The sequence below is a fragment of the Piliocolobus tephrosceles genome, chromosome 11 (assembly GCF_002776525.5).
Source record: "Piliocolobus tephrosceles isolate RC106 chromosome 11, ASM277652v3, whole genome shotgun sequence".
Lineage (NCBI taxonomy): Eukaryota > Metazoa > Chordata > Mammalia > Primates > Cercopithecidae > Piliocolobus > Piliocolobus tephrosceles.
Window position 1 is genome coordinate 4,124,154 of NC_045444.1, and position 18,683 is coordinate 4,142,836.

The 18,683-nt window shown below is 44.2% G+C and overlaps 1 long non-coding RNA gene across 1 annotated transcript in view; it reads left to right on the forward strand.

Moving 5' to 3' along the window:
* The window catches only part of LOC111521662, a 287,063-nt gene that overhangs the window by 118,808 nt on the left and 149,572 nt on the right, over positions 1 to 18,683 (forward strand). The window contains exons 6-7 of the long non-coding RNA XR_002725022.3: positions 12,640 to 12,788; positions 14,211 to 14,320. This is a non-coding gene — a long non-coding RNA (uncharacterized LOC111521662). The remainder of the gene's footprint in view (positions 1 to 12,639; positions 12,789 to 14,210; positions 14,321 to 18,683) is intronic.

Consider the following 18,683-nt stretch of genomic DNA (forward strand, 5'->3'; position numbering starts at 1 on the left):
TAGTTTGTATTTGCATAGATATCCTTTTCCATTCTTTTACTTTCAGCCTGTCTATAGCTTTATATTTTAGATGCAGCTCTTTTAAATAGTATATAATGTTTGCATATATTTTAAATCCAGCGTGATAATCTTTGTCTTTTACTTGGAACATTTTAAAAATTGATATTTACTGAAATGACTGATACATTTACCTTCAAATCTACCTCTTATGTTGTGCTTTTTATTTGCCTGTCCTGTTCTACCTTTCTGCTTTTGTTCTTTCTCAAAATTTTTTGATTACAAAAAAATCATTCAATTTCTTCCCCCCTTTTTTTTGTAACCTTGTGCTTCAGTCTCGATAGTCTTTTTCTTACCTATGTTTAACCTGCTGTGAATTAACACACAAAGTTCTTAATTTAAATTATTGCGTATTTCAGGACTAGAATTTTACTTAATTCTACTGAAAGTCTATGATGTCACCTTTTAGACTTTCTGACTCTTTGTGAAACTAAAACTTGGCTTGTGTATCATCGAAAGTGTAAGTAGTTGTTTTATAGTCTATATCTACTCATTTTAATATCTGGAGTCTCTGTGGGTCTGTTTCTGCTGTTGAATTTTTCTGCTAGCTCATACAGTTTTGTCTTCACATCTACCTGATTATCTTTGATAATAATACAGATATGACACTGAAATTTATTTGCTGAAATAACTTCAGGCTTAGCATGACATTCTCTACAGTTAGAGATTTACATTGTTTTTGCTATACACTTAGCGGTTCTGGTTGTTCTAAGCCATTTTGATTTAAATGGATTTTATTATTTTTTATTTATTATTTTTTTGAGATGGAGTCTTGCTCTGTCTCCCAGGCTGGAGAGCAGTGGCGCGATCTTGGCTCACTGCAACTTCCACCTCCCGGGTTCAAGAGATTCTCCTGCCTCAGCCTCCTGAGTAGCTGGGATTACAGGAACACGCCACCATTCATGGCTAATTTTTGTATTTTTAGTAGAGATGGGGTTTCACCATGTTGGTCAGGCTGGTCTCAAAGTGCTGACCTCGTGATCCGTCCACCTCGGCCTCCCAAAGTGCTGGGATTACAGGCGTGAGCCACCAAGCCCTACCTTACATGCATTTTAATCTAAGTTGAGGTTTTCTGGGTCATCAGTGATGTGAAGTCAGACTGATAGCCATGAAAAGGCTGATTCATGTCTAAAACACTCTCAGTTCTAAGGTACAGCCCTTGGTCATACCTCCTATTCCAAACTGAAAAGTGGTTTACTTGTATTTTCTCCTTTGAAAGACACCGGGTTATAATTTTGTTCCCCTAGTTCCACAACACTTTGAAAAGTACAGCTCAGTCTTTTACTACCTCATCTAGACCAGAAAATATTTCGTAGCAAAAGTAACCTTGAGTGCTGGTCTCAGCTTTCAGGGATCCAGTCCTTTACTGGTTCTTAAACAAATAATCTTCACTATCTTGTTAGTGGATTGATGCTTTCAAGAAGATTTTTTTTTTCTTTGTCTTTTAACTAGCTTTTTAAATGGTCTTTAATGGGAAGATTAGTCTTACCTGGTTCATCCTTGCTGGAAATAGAAACTTAGTACTGTGTGTCTTTAAGCAAATTACTTAATCTTTCTGAGTCTTAGTTTTCCATTAGTATTATTACTTTTTAAAACTATTGTTTTGGATGATAGTTCTCACTGATACAGCTCTTTAGTATCTGTTCTTAGATCTCTATTGTAACATGTTCCCAGAAAGAAATTTACGTCTTCTTCTTGAATGGCAACTTTGGCATTAGCAACAAGTCATGGGATCAAGACTAGTGAGATGCTCCACTGAGCATTTTATTCTTGTGTTTCTATTCTTATTTTATTTATGTGTTTATTGTATTCTTGTGTTTTTATGGAATCCATAATGTGGATGAACATGCTTTTTTTTTTTTTTCTTCTCCATTATGCTGCCAAAGACTTGAACATGGTATTTTGTACAATGCATGTGTGTGGGAGATTACACCCTTGCTCAGCCATTAAGGTGGGAATTGTTAGTAAATTACATTTGGCTGCTCCACAGATGAGATGGAAGCAACAGTACCAGTAGGTATCTACTTGTATAATATAATGCATGATGGGATTAAAGCATGATCCATTTGCACAAGTTGAAAGGTCAAATATGATACACAGTTTTGATATGATAAGGCAGGTCAAGCTTGTAAATAGTTTTCTTCAAACTTGATGATTAAAAAAAAATCACAACTGTCTTTTTACTTTCCATGTATGGAAAAACTAGAACAAGATATGGCAATATATAGTATTTGTTGAGCACTGACCAAGTGAGAGAAACTTTTCAAAAAGCTTCAGAAGTGTCAGCTCACATGATGCCTTATTAAGCCCACCTTTCAGATGAGGAAAGTGAGGCACAGGGAGGTTGCCTGCGTTCGTATGGTTAGTGCATATCTGAGTCAGGAGCCAAAGGTGGGCAACCCAGGCGCTTGTTCAGTCTCTCATAGTGTTAATTTCTTTCTGACTTGCACTGTAATTCTGTGAGCCCAGGGACTAATTCTCCATGATTTTGTGCCTTCCGTGGGGTCACTGGAGTACCTAGATGAGATGAGATGAGATATCTAGAGCCACGTCTGTTCAGCTTTATGTATAGCTTGGCTCAGCAGGGTGGATGAGTCTGGGTCCCTGAGGCTGTGGTGTGTACCCACAGACCATTCCACCTTTCCTAGGACACAGGGACTGTACATGCGCCCCGGCTCCCTTCCTCAATCCTTTATAGGTTCTCTTTATCCAGTCTGACCCTTGAGTGTAAACCCCAACACTCAATTTGGGAAGGAGGCAGCCCCTCCACCCCCTGGCTGGACTACAGGGTCTGTGGTGGGAAGTGATGAGAAGTACCTTAGGGCAGGGGAAGATGCCTATGGGGCAGCAGGAAGCTTGGGGAAGGGCTGATCTAGGAGCTGGCCTGGGTGTGGCAAACTGAACGGCTTTGGAATCCAGGAAGCTGGACTTCAGATCCTGCACAGACCACTCACCAGTGATGGGGTTCTGTGGGCATTATTCATTTCTGTCAGTCTCAGGATCTGCATTTCTCAGATGGAGATAAAACATCCTAAATCTGGTTGTTGTGAGGCTGAATGATAGAAAGAGCTCTTAGAGTGTTCCTGGCCCATTTTAGAGGCTCGGTCCATGCTGACTGTAATAGATCCAGATTTGGATTTCCCTGCTCAGGGCGGTTCTCTTCCGTAGCTTTGCTCTGTTCCAATGTGGGTCGGGGACCAGAACTACATATGCTACTCCAGGTGCAAGTGAACTGCGGTTTTATGGGAGGGAGGGATAATGACTCCTCTCTGCTTTCCAGGCTGCCCTTCCTGACATGGCCAGCAGTTTGTTGGTGTATTTGGCAGCTGCAGCACATTGGTCTAACATTTTCTGGGCACAGTCTATAAAGACAAGCCCATTCTCAGTCTGAGTGGAAATTGACCGCTCAGAGCTCATTGCTTCAGAAGTGCTGTTTGAATTACTGCTTCCCAAGTGCAGCATCCCTCACCTATTGAAGCTCTCCTGGGGCCCTTTTGCTTTCTCACTGAGCACCGAGGGTGTCTGCCTTTGGACCCCATTGGATTTCACTACCTGGAAGTGTTTGGTGGCAGCTGTTGACCTGGTTTCTCTGGGCTTTCCCAGTTCTAGAGGTTTTTGGCAGTAGTAAATACTCTTGCTCCCAGAATGAATTCCACAAAAAAATTCCCCTTTATTATTGCAGCTCAAGTCTCCAGTCTGGTTGTTTGGCATGGAAAGATAATTTTCCCCAATCCTAGTGTGTATTTTCTTTTAAGTACTCTGGGGAAGATGGATGGTGCAGGGCAGAAAGACCATGGTCTTTAGAGTAGAAATGGGATTTGAATCCCCACTGTGAGACTCTGAGCATGTTACTTGGCCTTGCCAAGCCTCAGCTTCTTTATCTGTAAAATAGGCTAAGAATATCTGCATCTGTTAGATGAATAAATGAGATATCCTAAGCTTGATTAATGCTAATATACTTATTTATTAGTTGGAGGGTTAGCCAAGCTTTTTTTTTTTTTTTTTTTTTTTTTTAGAGATAGGGTCTTGCTGTGTCACCCACGTTGGAGTGCAGTGGTGCGATCATAGTTCATTGCAGCCTTAAACTCCTGGCCTCAAGCAATCCTCCCATCTCAGCCTCTTGAGTAGCTGGGAATTCAGGCATGTGCCAGCACACCTGGCTATTTTTTTTGAACAATCCTTTTTTGTAGAGACATGGTCTCACTATGTTGTCCAGGCTGGTCTCAAACTCCTGGGATCAAGTCATCCTTCTTCCTTAGCTTCCCAGAGTGATGGGATTACAGGTGCGAGCTGTTGCTCCTGGTCTGCAAAACAATTGGAACAGCTAAATAAATAAACATAGAACAGACTTATTTTGGTTTACTTTCTCGTAGACTTCTAAAAGAGTAGGTTAACATTTCCTCATGTCAGGAAGACAACTCCCTGCCTCATGCTCCCCAGTGGGTTATACTGGGTGGATCTATACCATATAATGTTCAGCCGCATGGACCCTAAAGCCAGGCTGCCCACTTTAAATCCTGCCTCCACAGGTTGCTGATTGTGGAATTCTGAGCAAGTTGCTTAACCTCTCTGTGGCTAAGTTTCCTCACTTATATAATAAGGGTAGCAATAGTAGCCACTTAGTGTTGTTGTTGCAAGGATTAAATACATTAATACATTCAAATTCTGGTAACCATTTTTGGCAATAGGTTGTTAACTGGCTTTCCTCTTTCACTCCTATAGTCTCTCCTCGAAATAGCAGACAGCAGGGTGGGGTGACATATGCCTGTAATTCTGGCACTTTGAGACGCTGCGGCGGAAGGACCACTTGAAGCCAGGAGTTCAAGATCAGCGTAGGCAAAATAGTGAGACTCCGTCTCTACAGAAAAAAAAAAAAAATTAGCCAAGCATAGTGGTGCATGCCTGTAGTCCCAGCTATTCAAGAGGCAAAGGAGAGAGGATCTCTTGAGCTCAGGACTTTGAGGCTGCAGTGAGTTGTGATTGCATCACTGCATTCCAGCCTGTGCAACAAAGCAAGACACTGTCTAAAAGAACGAAGGAACTAGCGGACAGAGGGGTCTACCCAAAACTCCCAGTGAGTTCAGTCCAGCCCATCCCCATGCTCTCTCCCTCCCAATCTCCCTTGCCCCTGCTCTCTGCAGGACAATCCGAGCACCCCATTTTCTATCCTCTCTGGAGACATTTCCCCCCACAGGTGACCACCTGGCTCCCCTACCATGTTGAAATCTGCTCCAACTGCTTTATCAGAGAGACCCTTCTTAGTCACTGTGTGGAAACCAGCCAGCCCTGCCACTTTGCCATCCTCCAACTCTCTAACCCGAGTTCTTTGAAAACAGCACTTACCAGTGCCCAGCACGTTTTAGACTTCCGTGTTATCTGCTTATGACCTGTCTCCTCCTATTACAATGTAAACCGTATGAAGGCAGGCTTTGATCTGCTTTGTAACTGCTCTATCTTCATCATAGAGAATAGTGCCTGGCATATGGTGTAAATCCAAAAAGTATTTGTGATTGTAACTAAATGAACAAATTATCTGAAACCCCACTGATTGGTGGTCTGCTGGTGTCTGAGTGTTTACCATGAGCGAGGCATGTAGCATGAGTAAGTTGCAGGCCCTCACTCAGCAACCAGGCTTGTGCTGAAGAATGCGTACTTATACAGTGGGTGCTGGGGGTGCTGGGAGCACTGTCATCCTGCCAAGCTCCATGCTTGATTGGGCACGTAAGACCAGGGCAGGAGATGGGAGAGGCTAAGAGCACCCCTTAGCTTTGGTTTCTTCATCCAATGAATCAATAAATAATATCTACCATGTGGACGACTGAATGTTATAGAGCTCCATGCCTCACAGACGGTCATTACTAAGTAAGTGACAGCTACAGCTATTTTGAAATTCTGGATTTTGACCTCTGTTTACAAACTGGGTTAAGATACTCACTTCTCTCTAAAAGGGTTGCCTCTCTATGAATTTTGTTTTTAATGAATTCACCCATATATCCATTTAGTTATTTCACAAGCATTTAATGAGAAGACACTAGGCACAGAGCATCTCAGGGTGAGGAAAATGGCTATTGTTTATCAAGCCTCTGCTAAACACCTTTGCCACCCTCCCTCAATTATTACAGCACTGCCAAGAGGTAGGTGTTCTCATGCCCCTCGCATGAAGGAAAAAACGGAGATGCAGAGCAGGTGATTTGCCCAGGGTCGTGACTAGTAGACAGCGGTGCACATCCCATCTTGCACTGTGCCAGACAGAGTCGTGCCCTGGCGTCTGTTCCTCCTGACCACCCCTGTCTGCACCTGGCAGTGGCCAGGCTCCAAGTGCTCCTGATATTGTGACTGCAATGGCTTTTCATCATTCAAGGCGACGGAGATGGCCCCAGGGAAGCACATCCAGCTCATCCCAGCTCCGTCTTTCTTCATTCATAAACTTTCCATGCTTCTCCAAAAGAGGCCTGGAAGACAGAGAACTTGACTTTGCAAAAGGTTTGGGAAAACTGGGCATGATGCTTAACACAAGGCTCCCAGCCCAGCTGGGCCATTAGCCATCTGCACCACGTTCAGCCTCTCCTGCAAAGGTGGGCGGATCCAGGACTTTCTTGTTGCCTCCTGGCAGGTGGTGGGCTGGACATTTGGCACCGAGCTGTCCCTGTGCAGTGCGCTGGGCAGATGCAGGCCATGAGATAGGTCAGTTTGACTTTCAGGCAGGCATGGCTCCACTTTCGGTAGCATAGTATCTTGGTATTTCCAGAAGCAGAGCTGGCCCAGGACCTCCAGGAACCTGAGGAGGCAGTCTGGAGCTGGGATGTCTAGAGAAGTCACAGGGCTTAGTGTTCCTTCAGCCCTCCTGGGAGCTAATGTGGCTTATGGTACCCTTCCTCTTAGGCTGGTGATGGAATGTTGGCTGCAAATGGCGGTGTTTAAGAATGATTCACTGTCAGCTCTGGGCAAGGTGCTGGGGGCACAGAGACAGAAGACGTGGTTCCGGCCCTCCAGGCCTCACAGGTTGAAGTCGCCAGATTTCTTTTCAGAGACACAGACAGCAGCATCTGCCACTAAGCACCAGATTTACTAAATAGCTGTGGTTCAGTCACTGCGAACGAGTCTTCCTGGTGAGCAAACGGCACTGCTCCTTTATCTGAGATGGGAAGACGCAGAGGAAAGAGTGCAGGCTGCAGTTTCCAGGGAATCTCAATCCTGGCTGTGAAGATGCCGTGCTCACGCCCCTGCCTGGAGGCACTGATTGGATTGGGCCCGGTAGGGTCCAGGCACTGGCCTTTTTGAAGCTCCCCAGGTGCTAACATGCCCACCTTTGTGAGCGTGTTATGATTGGAATCCTGTGGGGGAAATTTTTAAACACCAGAGATATCCTGGGCTCTCTCTAGACCTGTGAGTCACAGCCTTCAGTGGGATGGGGCTTGCGTGCTTGTGGTTATTTAAAAAGTTCCACTACGCCACTGCACTCCAGCCTGGGTGACAGAGCGAGACTCCATCTCAAAAAAAAAAATAATAAAATAAAATAAAATAAAATAAAAAGCTCCACTATTGTTCTTTCATACAGCTACAATGGGCAATTACAAATTAGATTTATTTTTGCACCTTTGTGGGGCAAGTTGCCTTTTTGAGGGTCAGCTATCTTCTGTGAAATGGGCTGATTTGGAGCGGGCTGCAGCCATTCTGCCAGATCAGTTACAACCCATACTTAGCACATGTTCATGGACCTGGGCGTTCAACAAACTGTCGTCCTCTCTGGTATTTTTAGCCTTTTAGTGGCCAGTGGATTCTGGCTGGTTTACACAATGGATGTGATTCACCTGAACCTTTTCTTGTTCTATATGTGGAATCTAAATGGCCTGCGACTCTTGTCCTGCTGCTCATCCAGCCATCCAGAACTATAGATTTTCTATTTTGGATGAAAATGAATTTAGTAAATGGAATTCACTTTTCTATCAATTTGTTTGGGGTTCTTGATCTCATCTATTCACTCAAGAAACACAGGAGAGGATGATGTTTATTATGTGTTAGGCATGGCTCCAGGCTGGAGACTCATCCCACGCTTCAAGGGACCCACAGTCTTTCAGAGAGGAGACAAATGTATCAGCAAATAATGATGCTAACCATTTTGTGAAATTTCTAGGATGCCTAGATGAAGATGCACTCCACTTTTCCACTTTTTTTTTTTCTTTTTTCTGGACACAGAGTCTTGCGCTGTCACCCAGGTTGGAGTGCAGTGGCCTAATCTTGGCTCACTGCAACCTCCACCTCCTGGGTTCAAGCAACTCTCCTGCTTCAGCCTCCCAAGTAGCTAGGATTACAGGCACATGCCTCCATGCCTGGCTGATTTTTTGTATTTTAGTAGAGACGGGGTTTCAACATGTTGCCCAGGCTAGTCTTGAACTCCTGAGCTCAGGCAATCCACCTGCCTCAGTCTCCCAAAGTGCTAGGATTACAGGTGTGAGCCACTGCACCCAGCATTTTTTTTTAAACAAATTTTTACAAGAGCAAGATTGCAATGCGTTTTGAAACAACAAAAAGTGACTCTTGAATGCCTCAGAATTAGTTGCTATCTCCTCCCCTAGAGTTCTAAAATCAAGACATTTTTATTTATGATCAACAGCAATCTTAATTGACAGATACAAACTGCTTTCTTTTCTGAATGGAGCATTCTGGTGTCGGGGGAAGACATGTAGTTTGGTGAGTTGGGTCTTGGTGGTGGTAGTAGGGTCTCTGCTGTGTTCTGTGTAGATTGAGAAGAAAAACATGGGATTAAGAGATAACTGTGTGTCTGGAAGGGTATTCTGAAGGGAAGTCTTTTGACTAGGCAAGCCAGAGAGGCAGAGATGCTTGCTTTTTAGAAAAGTAAATAAATCATTCTACAACTATTAACTGAGAACATTGTACCAGGCTTGTTCTTGGATGTAAAAAATGTCTACTTTGTTTGCACCTGGCCCCAAGAACTCCATTCCAGAGTCTTCTTTCCCTTCATTCAGTGTTTTGAATACAAATATTTGAATAAGAATTATACACACACCAAGGAATGTTCATTGAAAATGCACTTTTCAGAATAAACTCTGATATCCAATTTAATTTCTTGGTCCATTTTCTATGAAGTGGAGTTAAGCTGTCTCCAATTGTTTCCACTTTTATTTCCCTGAAGTTATTTTTTATCTAAATCAATTCTTTTCATATAATTTTTGCTCTGGAGGTTTAATTTTTTGGCCAGTTTTATTATGAATAAGAAATTTTACTGATTATGGCTTCCATCGTTGTGAGTTCTCTTTTGTGGTCATTAATTACAAAAAGTCCTATTTTCTGGGTCAAATTTTGCATGTATAAATTTTACTGTGTGCGATGGTAGCCATTGCTGGTTTCATTTTGTGTTGATTATTTCCACCAGTATTACTTTCTATGGGTTGGATAAAAGACTGATTGTATTCATTTCTTCACCAATCTGTCAGAAAATAAGGACAATTCCCTTGTACACAATTCCAATTGTGTCCTGCTGTCCAGTCCAGTCTATTGTTTGGCGAATCCACATTTTCCACCTATTTCTATCACTTTGCAAACTAGGAATGAATGTGTTCACACTGCTCTTAGACCAACACATAGATCTGCTGCTGAGGTCAAGACAGCAGATTTCTCTTTTTTTTGAGACGGAGTCTCGCTCTGTCACCCGGGCTGGAGTGCAGTGGCTGGATCTCAGCTCACTGCAAGCTGATCTTTGCACATTGCTGAGCCTGCTCTCACTCAGTGACATCACTTGATTCTGGGAGAGAGCCCTGTGTGTCTGACCCCTCACCACGTCCACTGCTGTGGATTTATTCAGATTCTGTAGCCCAGGTGAGAACTCCGCAGGGAGCCCTCGGGGCCTTCCCTGTTGAGACTCTTGTCCAACAAAGTAACAGGACTTATCTGATGAGATGTCAGGAGGCGTAGACAAGTTTACTCATGAACTCCCTTTAGGGAGAACACTGGATTCCTTTGGAAGAATTACTTTAAAAAGTCTCTTAGAAGAGACAAAGAGAACTCATGCTCAAATTCTAAAATGTAGTGGTGGAACCAGCAAGCAAAAATGAAGAAGAAAAGCTGGGAGGAAATCCTAGGGGAGGAATGAGATGGAAGAAATGATGAAGCTTGAGAGAGTTGGGCCATCACCAGCTCCATCAGAGACGTCACCCCAGAGTCCCAGATCAAGTTGGCTAAGCTCACCAGAGCTGGGGTGGGTTACATTTCCTGCAGAAATCAGTGAAGGGGCTTCAAGGAGGTTTTCTCAAGAATTTGTGGAAATTGTAGGAAGGGTTTTGCTCTATAAGCCACAGAATCAGAGACTCAGGCCAAGTTTAATTATTTTTCAGAGGACTGTAATATCTATATTGACATTATAAAAATATACATGTACATGTGTTAGGTATATTTACTATTTATTTCTACTTGTAGATATCTTGAGGAGGCTTATAGACAAATATGAAAATTATCAGATGAAGAAATCAGGGAAGAGAGAAAAATTAAGGAAGTAAACATTCGTAAGGTTGGCATACAGAAATGGAAAGGAACATAGATAATTTCAGATTGTGTAGATTGCATATTGGTGTAAAGCTTCCTGTAGCCAAGGCAGAGAGCAGGCAATAAGCAGCTAAAACCATTTATGATGTCTCTAAGAGGCACATTATACCTAAAGGGCCAGTGACCTCAATTATTTTCTGCTTCCCCAAAGTATTTAATGAGGTTAGTCAATTTTGGTAGCAAAGGCGACTATTTAAAACCGAGATATATATGTTAAACTTTTAGCAACACTTCTAAACTTTAAATAAAATTCCCAGATGTAGTCTTTAATCCCAGAAGAGACTTAAGAAATGAACATCTCAGAGAGGAGCCTTCCCTCTTGGATTAATTCACCAAGTGTTTGTCTACACCTGCTGGGTACCTGGCCTTGTGCCTGTGATAGTGTAGACTGTGTCATTGTCTTTCCTGACATAAATACAGGCCATTCATGATGGACTAGAGATGTCTTAGTTTATTTTTGCCCTATTTATTTATTCCATAAACTTCTACCTCGTCTGCTATGTGCCAGGCATTGCTCTTGTTGCTGGAGTTACAGAGGATAAGTGCGCTACCTTCCTGAACTCAGAGTAGGGGGCAGGCTAGTGCACTGAGATGGCACAGTGAAGAGTGGCCCGTGGGGGGCTAGAGTGTCTGGGAGCTGTGAGCACGCTCCATCTAGATGAGTGGCCATTGGCCACGGGGAGGGCTCCCTGTTGGGAAGACATTGGCTTACTCTGCTCAAAGCTTGCTCTTTGGTCCTTCCAGGTTGTTGTGCCAAACCCCTATTAACCCACATAGAGAAGGCACCAGGTTCAAGAGGCCAAAGAAGAGATTTAGAGTCAGCACATGAGACATATTACAGGGGAGACAGTCCAGCTGGGCAAAAGAACCATCTTACCTGCAGTCCAGTGGTGGCAGCCTGGACAAGGTATCCTTATGGCCTAGCAGCAGCAGGCTAAGCAGGAAAACTATAATCTCCTGCAAACAGCATGCACTTTACATTGCATTTTCACTGAACACCCTCCCCCTAAAAGCCTCCACCTGGTAACCTTCATTTAACCCAAAGCTCAGGGCCTCGATCCCCTGTACAGTCCATGTTCCCTGGGACAGGCTGGGCGCTCAGATGTTTATCATAGATAAAGAATGAATCTGCAGGTTGGCTACTCCTGGATTTCCTAGCTCGGAACACACATTCAAGTGCATCTGCCACATGGGGTTATTCTAAGCATACGCTTAAGTTATGGCTATCAGGTGCATTTACCCTACACAGGTGCAGCTGTGAAAGGTAGACCCTGACCCTGTGTTGTGTGTACACTTTAAGCCATGCTGGGGCATTGTCTCTGCTGTCCAGATGATTCTGGGCTTTTTCACTCAAACTTGCTCAGCAGATGTGGGCTCAGAGACTCCCGCTTGGTGTGATTATAGTAGGAATAAGACTCAGCCCTAGGCAGGTGCGGTGGCTTATGCATGTGGTCCCAGGACTTTGGGAGGCTGAGGTAAAAAGAATGCTTGAGCTCGGGAATTCCAGAACAAGCAACATAGTGAGACCTCGTGTCTATAAAAAGTAAACAAAATTAGCCAGGCGTGGTGGCACACGCCTGTGGTCCCAGCTACTTGGGAGGCTGAGGTGGAAGGATTGCGTGAGCTTGGGAGATTGAGGCTGCAGTGAGCCAAGATCATGTCACCGCACTCCAGCCTGGGCAACAAAGTAAGACCCTTTCTCAAAACAAAACAAACAAACAAAAAAGACCCAGCCCTGGTGTCTGGCTTCCGAGACAAAGACATTACCAATGCACACTAACTCTCTAAAATGCGGTCACAGAGGTCCAGTTCAGGTGTGGTCGTGAGGGGTGAGGTCCTCCCTCTGCTGTCACTTCACCTCCCACTGCACCCACCCACACAGTTTGCAAGCCTCGCACACCGACAGCCAAATAACAGCCCAAGTTTTCTTCTCCGAAAAAGATTAATTGAAAGATAAGGACCCAACATAGGAAGACAATCATCCTTTCCTACTCAAATACATATATCTTTTGCTCTCCTTAGGCCTGAGTGACAACTGAGTCCCCCTCGGCCCATCCCTGGAACCATGATGATGGCAGCACTTACGTTACATTCACTGCTTACTGTAGCTACGCCACACTGACAAGCACCCTACATACTTCACGGGATCTCCTGATGTTCCTGTGAGACAGGTATTGTTACCATCTCCATTACAAAGGGAAAACTGAGCACAGGGAGGGAGTGGGCTGGGGTTTGTGGTCTGGCTCCAGAGTCAGGACTCTTCACCATGACATGGTGCTGGCTCTCAAACAGCCAGGGATTGGGAGGGCCGTAGCTGCCAGCTAGTAGAAGACCTCTGGATGCATGGTTTTGGGGGGACCTTAGGTGGCTCAGTACTGACTGACTGTCAGCTGCAGTAGTGTTGAAATGGCCTATTCACCAAGATCATTTAAGGTGTCCCTGGGGCCAACATGTAAGTGGTGAAATTCCTGTTGGTCGGGTTGGGGATTTTGCAGGAGGGTCTGCCAGAAGCACTCGCACCCCTAAGTACACAGGTATGTACACTTGTCAAAACTCATTGATCTGACCAGATGCAGTGGCTCACATTTGTAACCCCAGCACTTTGGGAGGCTGGGGTGAGTGGATCACTTGACGTCAGGAGTTTGAGACCAGCCTGACCAACATAATGAAACCCCGTCTCTACAAAAAATACAAAAATTAGCTGGGCGTGGAGGCACACACCTGTAATCCCAGCTACTCAGGAGGCTGAGGCAGGAGAATCGCTTGAACCTGGGAGGCGGAGGTTGCAGTGAGCCAAGATCATGCCACTGCACTCCAACCTGGGTGACAAAGCGAGACTCTGTCTCAAAACAACGACACCACCACAAAACAACTCACTGAACTATATGCTTTAAACAAGTGCATCTTATAATATGTAAATTATAACTCAATGAAGTTGATTTTAAAAGAGGAAAAAACATGCCCCAAATGTTAAATATCTGGAGTCCCACACCCCACATTGCTCAGGTGCCCTCTGTGCCCCGTTAGGCAAAGCTCTCTCTGACCCATGACCTCCCCTGATAATTCGCAGTTGGTGTGTGACAGCTGAGGGAGGCTTATGTAGGTGTTTAGTGATGGCCGTGGAGCCGGGAGTCCTTGGCCAGCTCTACTCCGATCTATTTTATTCCCTAAGGCTGCCTCTTGCTGCTGCTGCAGAGCTATCGCTGGAGTTGCAGGAGGGAGACAGCCAGCCAAGCAGATCCAAGACAGTAGGGCTTTTGGGACTGGAGCTGCAGCTTTATGGGAAGACCCCACTTTTCTGGGAGAACTGCTCTCACATCACCGGCCATCTGATACATGGAAAGATAACACTCGGGAGCTTCTCCTCAAACACTTAGACATTCAGTGATTATCCGAGGCCCAGTAACACCAGATTTTTCATGCGGCCAAGCATGAGCAAAGACCCCTGGCACCACTGTTTATCAGCGGCAAAATTGCAGGCATCTGTGTCTCAGTTTTCTTGTCTACAAAATGGGCACAGTGAGGCCTGGCTCACAGAAGCTGTTTGGGGTTGATGACTCTCCAGGATACTCATATTTCTCACCTGGTTCCAGGTGCTCTCCTCTGAGATGTGTCTTCAGTGATGCCACCTTCTCTGCCTCCTGTGCCCTGAAGACTTGCAGCCCGGATGGTCTCAATCACACTATGTGATAATGTTGCTTGGGTATGTCACTGCGGTTGAGTCAAGTGCTTTTGTCAATCTGAGTATAAACTCCTTGTGGGCAGTGACGGACTTTTATTCTACCTTCTTCGTCACATTTCCCCTAGTCCTCATATCATTGCCTGGCTATATTTTTTCCATAGCACTAAACCACCATTTAGAATGATCTTATTATGTATTGTTTTCTCACATATCACCTGTCTCTCCAACTAGATTGTAACCTTTTGGTTATAACCTGTTTACTGTCTTACCCTTTTGGTTACGATCGGTTTGCTGTCTTACCCCTGGAATCTAGAGTGGTTGGTGGCAGAGACCCCATGGGCCCTGCGTAAGTGTTTGGGAATGAATGAACACCTCCCTCATGCCTTACTATAGAAGGAATAAGACTCAGCCCCAGGCAGGTGAGGTGGCTCACGTTTGTAAACCCAGCATTTTGGGAGGCTGAGGTTCAGCATCTCCCCACTCCCAATGCAGATCTGAGTGGACTGTGTGCTCGGCACATACTTTCTGGGCTGTTAGCTGGCTTATTGAATTACACACAGGGCCACCCCTGTCAACAGATGGTCACGGATGAGATTATGAAGGTCCCCAGGTGTCTGGCATGAATGGGACGCGGGGGACATGGCTGACTTTATGGGCTCACTTGTGGTTGCTGATAGAAGTGATATCAACACAAATGGTTTCAGCTGCAAAGGACAACACCATCTATCACCAGTGTCTGAAAACCACTTTTTATGAAAGAGAATTTTAATGGAAATGCCGGGTTTGTGAAATGGAAGGCAAAGATAAAGTTGAGGGGATGCTTTGAGGCCAACAATTACTTTTTATTTTTATTTTTTTTTTAGATTTAGGAGGTGAATTCTAAAGGGAGCATTGACAGGTTTTATCCCTCTTCAATTTTCAAATGGCAGATGTCTTGCTTCCTCAGTAGGATTCTAGGTTAGGCCATCAATTTCCTCTCAAGAGGAAACCCATTGTGTGGGAATAACCTTTGCCCTGATGTGTATGACAAGAACAGGTTTGCTGCAGGTTGTTAGGGATCAACATGACCAGCATCTAATTCTCCCTGTGCTACTTCTGCTCCCTCTGCCAAGAGCGGACTATCCTAGAGTCAGTGGGTCTGGCTCTGAGGAATCCCTGTCTTAGAGTGTGCAGGACTCCTACCATCTGCTCCTCAATGATGTCAGCTCACAGGCCTGAAACTCCATTGAAACTTGCCTAAACTCACAGAGTCTGTTAGTGGTGGGGTTGGAGTTTGCTGCCTGCTGGACTCTGGATGCTAGCAGGTAACCAGTATATTATGTAGTCCTGCCTCTCAGAAGGGAAGAAAGCAGCCAGAGGCGAGAGCCCTTTCTTCGATGTGGGCCAGATCCTGTTAGCCTGGTGGGTCCCTTCCATAGCAGCTACCATTTATTTGCACATTGCCTCTAATAGAAACTGTATGAAATCTGGTCGTGTGCAGTGGCTCACGCCTGTAATCCCAGCACTTTGGGAGGCTGAGGCGGGCCAATCACGTGAGGTCAGGAGTTAGAGATCAGTAGGGCCAACATAGTGAAACCGGGTCTCTACTAAAAATACGAGAATTAGCTGGGTGTGGTGGTGGGCGCCTGTAGTCGCAGCTACTCAGGAGGCTGAGGCAGGAGAATCGCTTGAACCTGGGTGTCAGAGGTTGTGGTGAGCCTAGACCGTGCCACTGCACGCCAGTCTGGGCAACAGAGTGAGGCTCTGTCTCAAAAACAAAAACAAAAACAAAAAACAAAAACAAAACAAACCAAAAAACCCAAACCAACCAACCAAACAACCAAACAAATAAAATCTATATGAAATCTAGCAGATCCTAAAAAATCTCAGAATTGGTTCCTGATCCCACTTGATCTCGGAGGCAGGGGCAGCCACAAAAAGATGAACCTGCTGAACAGAACCTGGCACCCAAGACAGAAGCTCTAGATGCCAGCAGAGAGTGGGAGCTCTGTAAGTTGCAGTGGTGATATTGGGCTTCCTAGAAGAGGCAGACTTAATGGATTTCAAAGGATGGGTGGTAGTTTGAGAAACTGAGAGTTGATAGCCGAAGGTAACTAGTTGGCCATGGTAGAGCCAGGGAGAGTTTAGCCTAACCGCCATAGGTGCTAGTAGATGGGCAAAAGTATGACAGAGGACTGTGAATTCACATTTGGGCCCTGATTCAGCTTCCTAGGTGACTTGGTCCCTCACCTCCATCTGGCCCCTGTGTTCTTCTTGGCATCCCAGGGCATCCAGCCTCAAACTGCCTGGACGGTGGGGTCTGCGGTGAGAACCACACACCCAATGATAAGAACCATGTCTGCAGCTGGAGAGTCCCTGGCATAGACCAAGAAGTGAGGCTTGAGTTCTTATCTGCTTGAGTTTATTGAGCATTTATCTGCTGCTGTCTGGATCCTATTTCTTTGACAGGAAGAAGCTCTCACCTTTGCAATGTGGTAACCACCCCAGGACAAAACCAGATGCAGCCAGGGAACAATGCCATCTGATTGCGATGGGACTTTCTCCAGCCCTCTCCAGCTGAACTTGCCATTGCTGCCAAGAGGCAGCTGTATGGGGGATCACATTCAGTTGTTTAAGATTCAAACAAAAACCCAGCTTTGTACCAATGGGTTAGAGAACTTCCCATAAAAGTCAGCAAAAGAAAGAAGTAAAAAGAGGAGGCAATGCCCTCTTTCACTATCAGTAAAGGGCCATGAGCCTGGCAGGTCATGGAATTTGAAAGCAGAGAATATTAGGGATAGGCTCCATTGCCTTCATTTCTCATCCTTCCTCTCCTTTCAGCAATAAGGACATGTTTTTAAATGGTTTTACTCTTGGATGCTTTTCTCTCTATCACTAAAAATGGCTTATGCTGAAAAGAAGACAAAAAACGTATTCATACACCATATGCTGAACATTGCTGTTGCAAAAACCTGTGTATAGCTATTCACTGGAACTCCTATGGTCCTGGGCCATAGTCATCTCTACAATTTCCCTCAGAAGAAACATGCTAGGAACTGTATTTAAGAGACGTTTAAGTGTTTTGTCTTCCTCTGGTGTCACTGATAATGAAATATAAAAATACTAACATGCTAGGCATTGTGAAAACCTGTCTAATCCCTGTAAAAATGTATGAGTGATTATTAACCCCATTTTATAAGAGATTGGGTAAAGTACCCAAGATCAGCCAGGTGGGGAATATCAGCTGATATTTAAACCTAGGTTCTCTTGGCTTCAAAGACCCTGAGGTTTTGCTCTGATGTTGCCTCTCATCTTCAAGAGGAATGAACAATGCTTTTAGCAAAGAATTCCCAATTTCTCTCCAACCTGGTGATTCCTAAGAACATGATATCAATAGCATTAATTAATAAGTCACCAATCTCCTCCAGAAAATCCACTGATGGAAAATTATAACCTTGTAAGTGACACATTTTTATTTAATTACACAAACTCCGGAGATGGAATGTAATTTCATGCTACGTCTCCTTGGCTCACTTATTGCTTTATAGCAACTGTACCACAGAAAGTATTTAAAAGAGAAATTGCTCCAGGGGATATAAAAATCCTTAGATGTTTGCATCTAAATAAACTGGCAATGCCATTAAAGGATAGATAAAGGAATATTATCCAGCAGTTTGTAAGTAAAATATCGATTCTTTCTGCATGAATAAAAGGCAAAAGGTATTAATTAGCGATTAATATAATCTGAGATTAGGCTGGGAAGATACTAAAGGAAAGCACTCAATCCAATATTGAACCATATGTTGTTTTCCAATTAGAAGGTTTATATTTGAGGAAGAATTATAAAAAGGTAAGTTCATGTTTCTACTCAACTTAAAGCTAGATTTTTTTTTTGAAACAGTTTGGGGCCCTTCCTCCCTCCCTCCCTCCTTTCTTTCTTTCTTTCTTTCTTTCTTTCTTTCTTTCTTTCTTTCTTTCTTTCTTTCTTTCTTTCTTTCTCTTTCTTTCTTTCTTTCTTCTCTCCTCTCCTTCCTTCCTTCCTTCCTTCCTTCCTTCCTTCCTTCCTTCCTTCCTTCCTTCCTTCCTTTCTTTCTTTCTTTCTTTCTCTTTCTTTCTTTCTTTCTTTCTCTTTCTTTCTTTCTTTTCTTTCTCTTTCTTTCTTTTCTTTCTTTCTCTTTCTTTCTCCTTCCTTCCTTCCTTCCTTCTTTCTTTCTTTCTCTTTTGCATATCCATGAGTTCTGGGAGCTTCCAGTATGAGCAGAACACATGGTTATTTTGTTTTGGAACTGCCTGCGGGTCAGGAGGCAATAGGATCAAAGCTTCACAGCCTGAGTACTTGACCAGCTGGTAGGCCAGCCTCTCAAATCTCACTCCTGTATCTTCACCCATGAGGGACAGTTCTCTC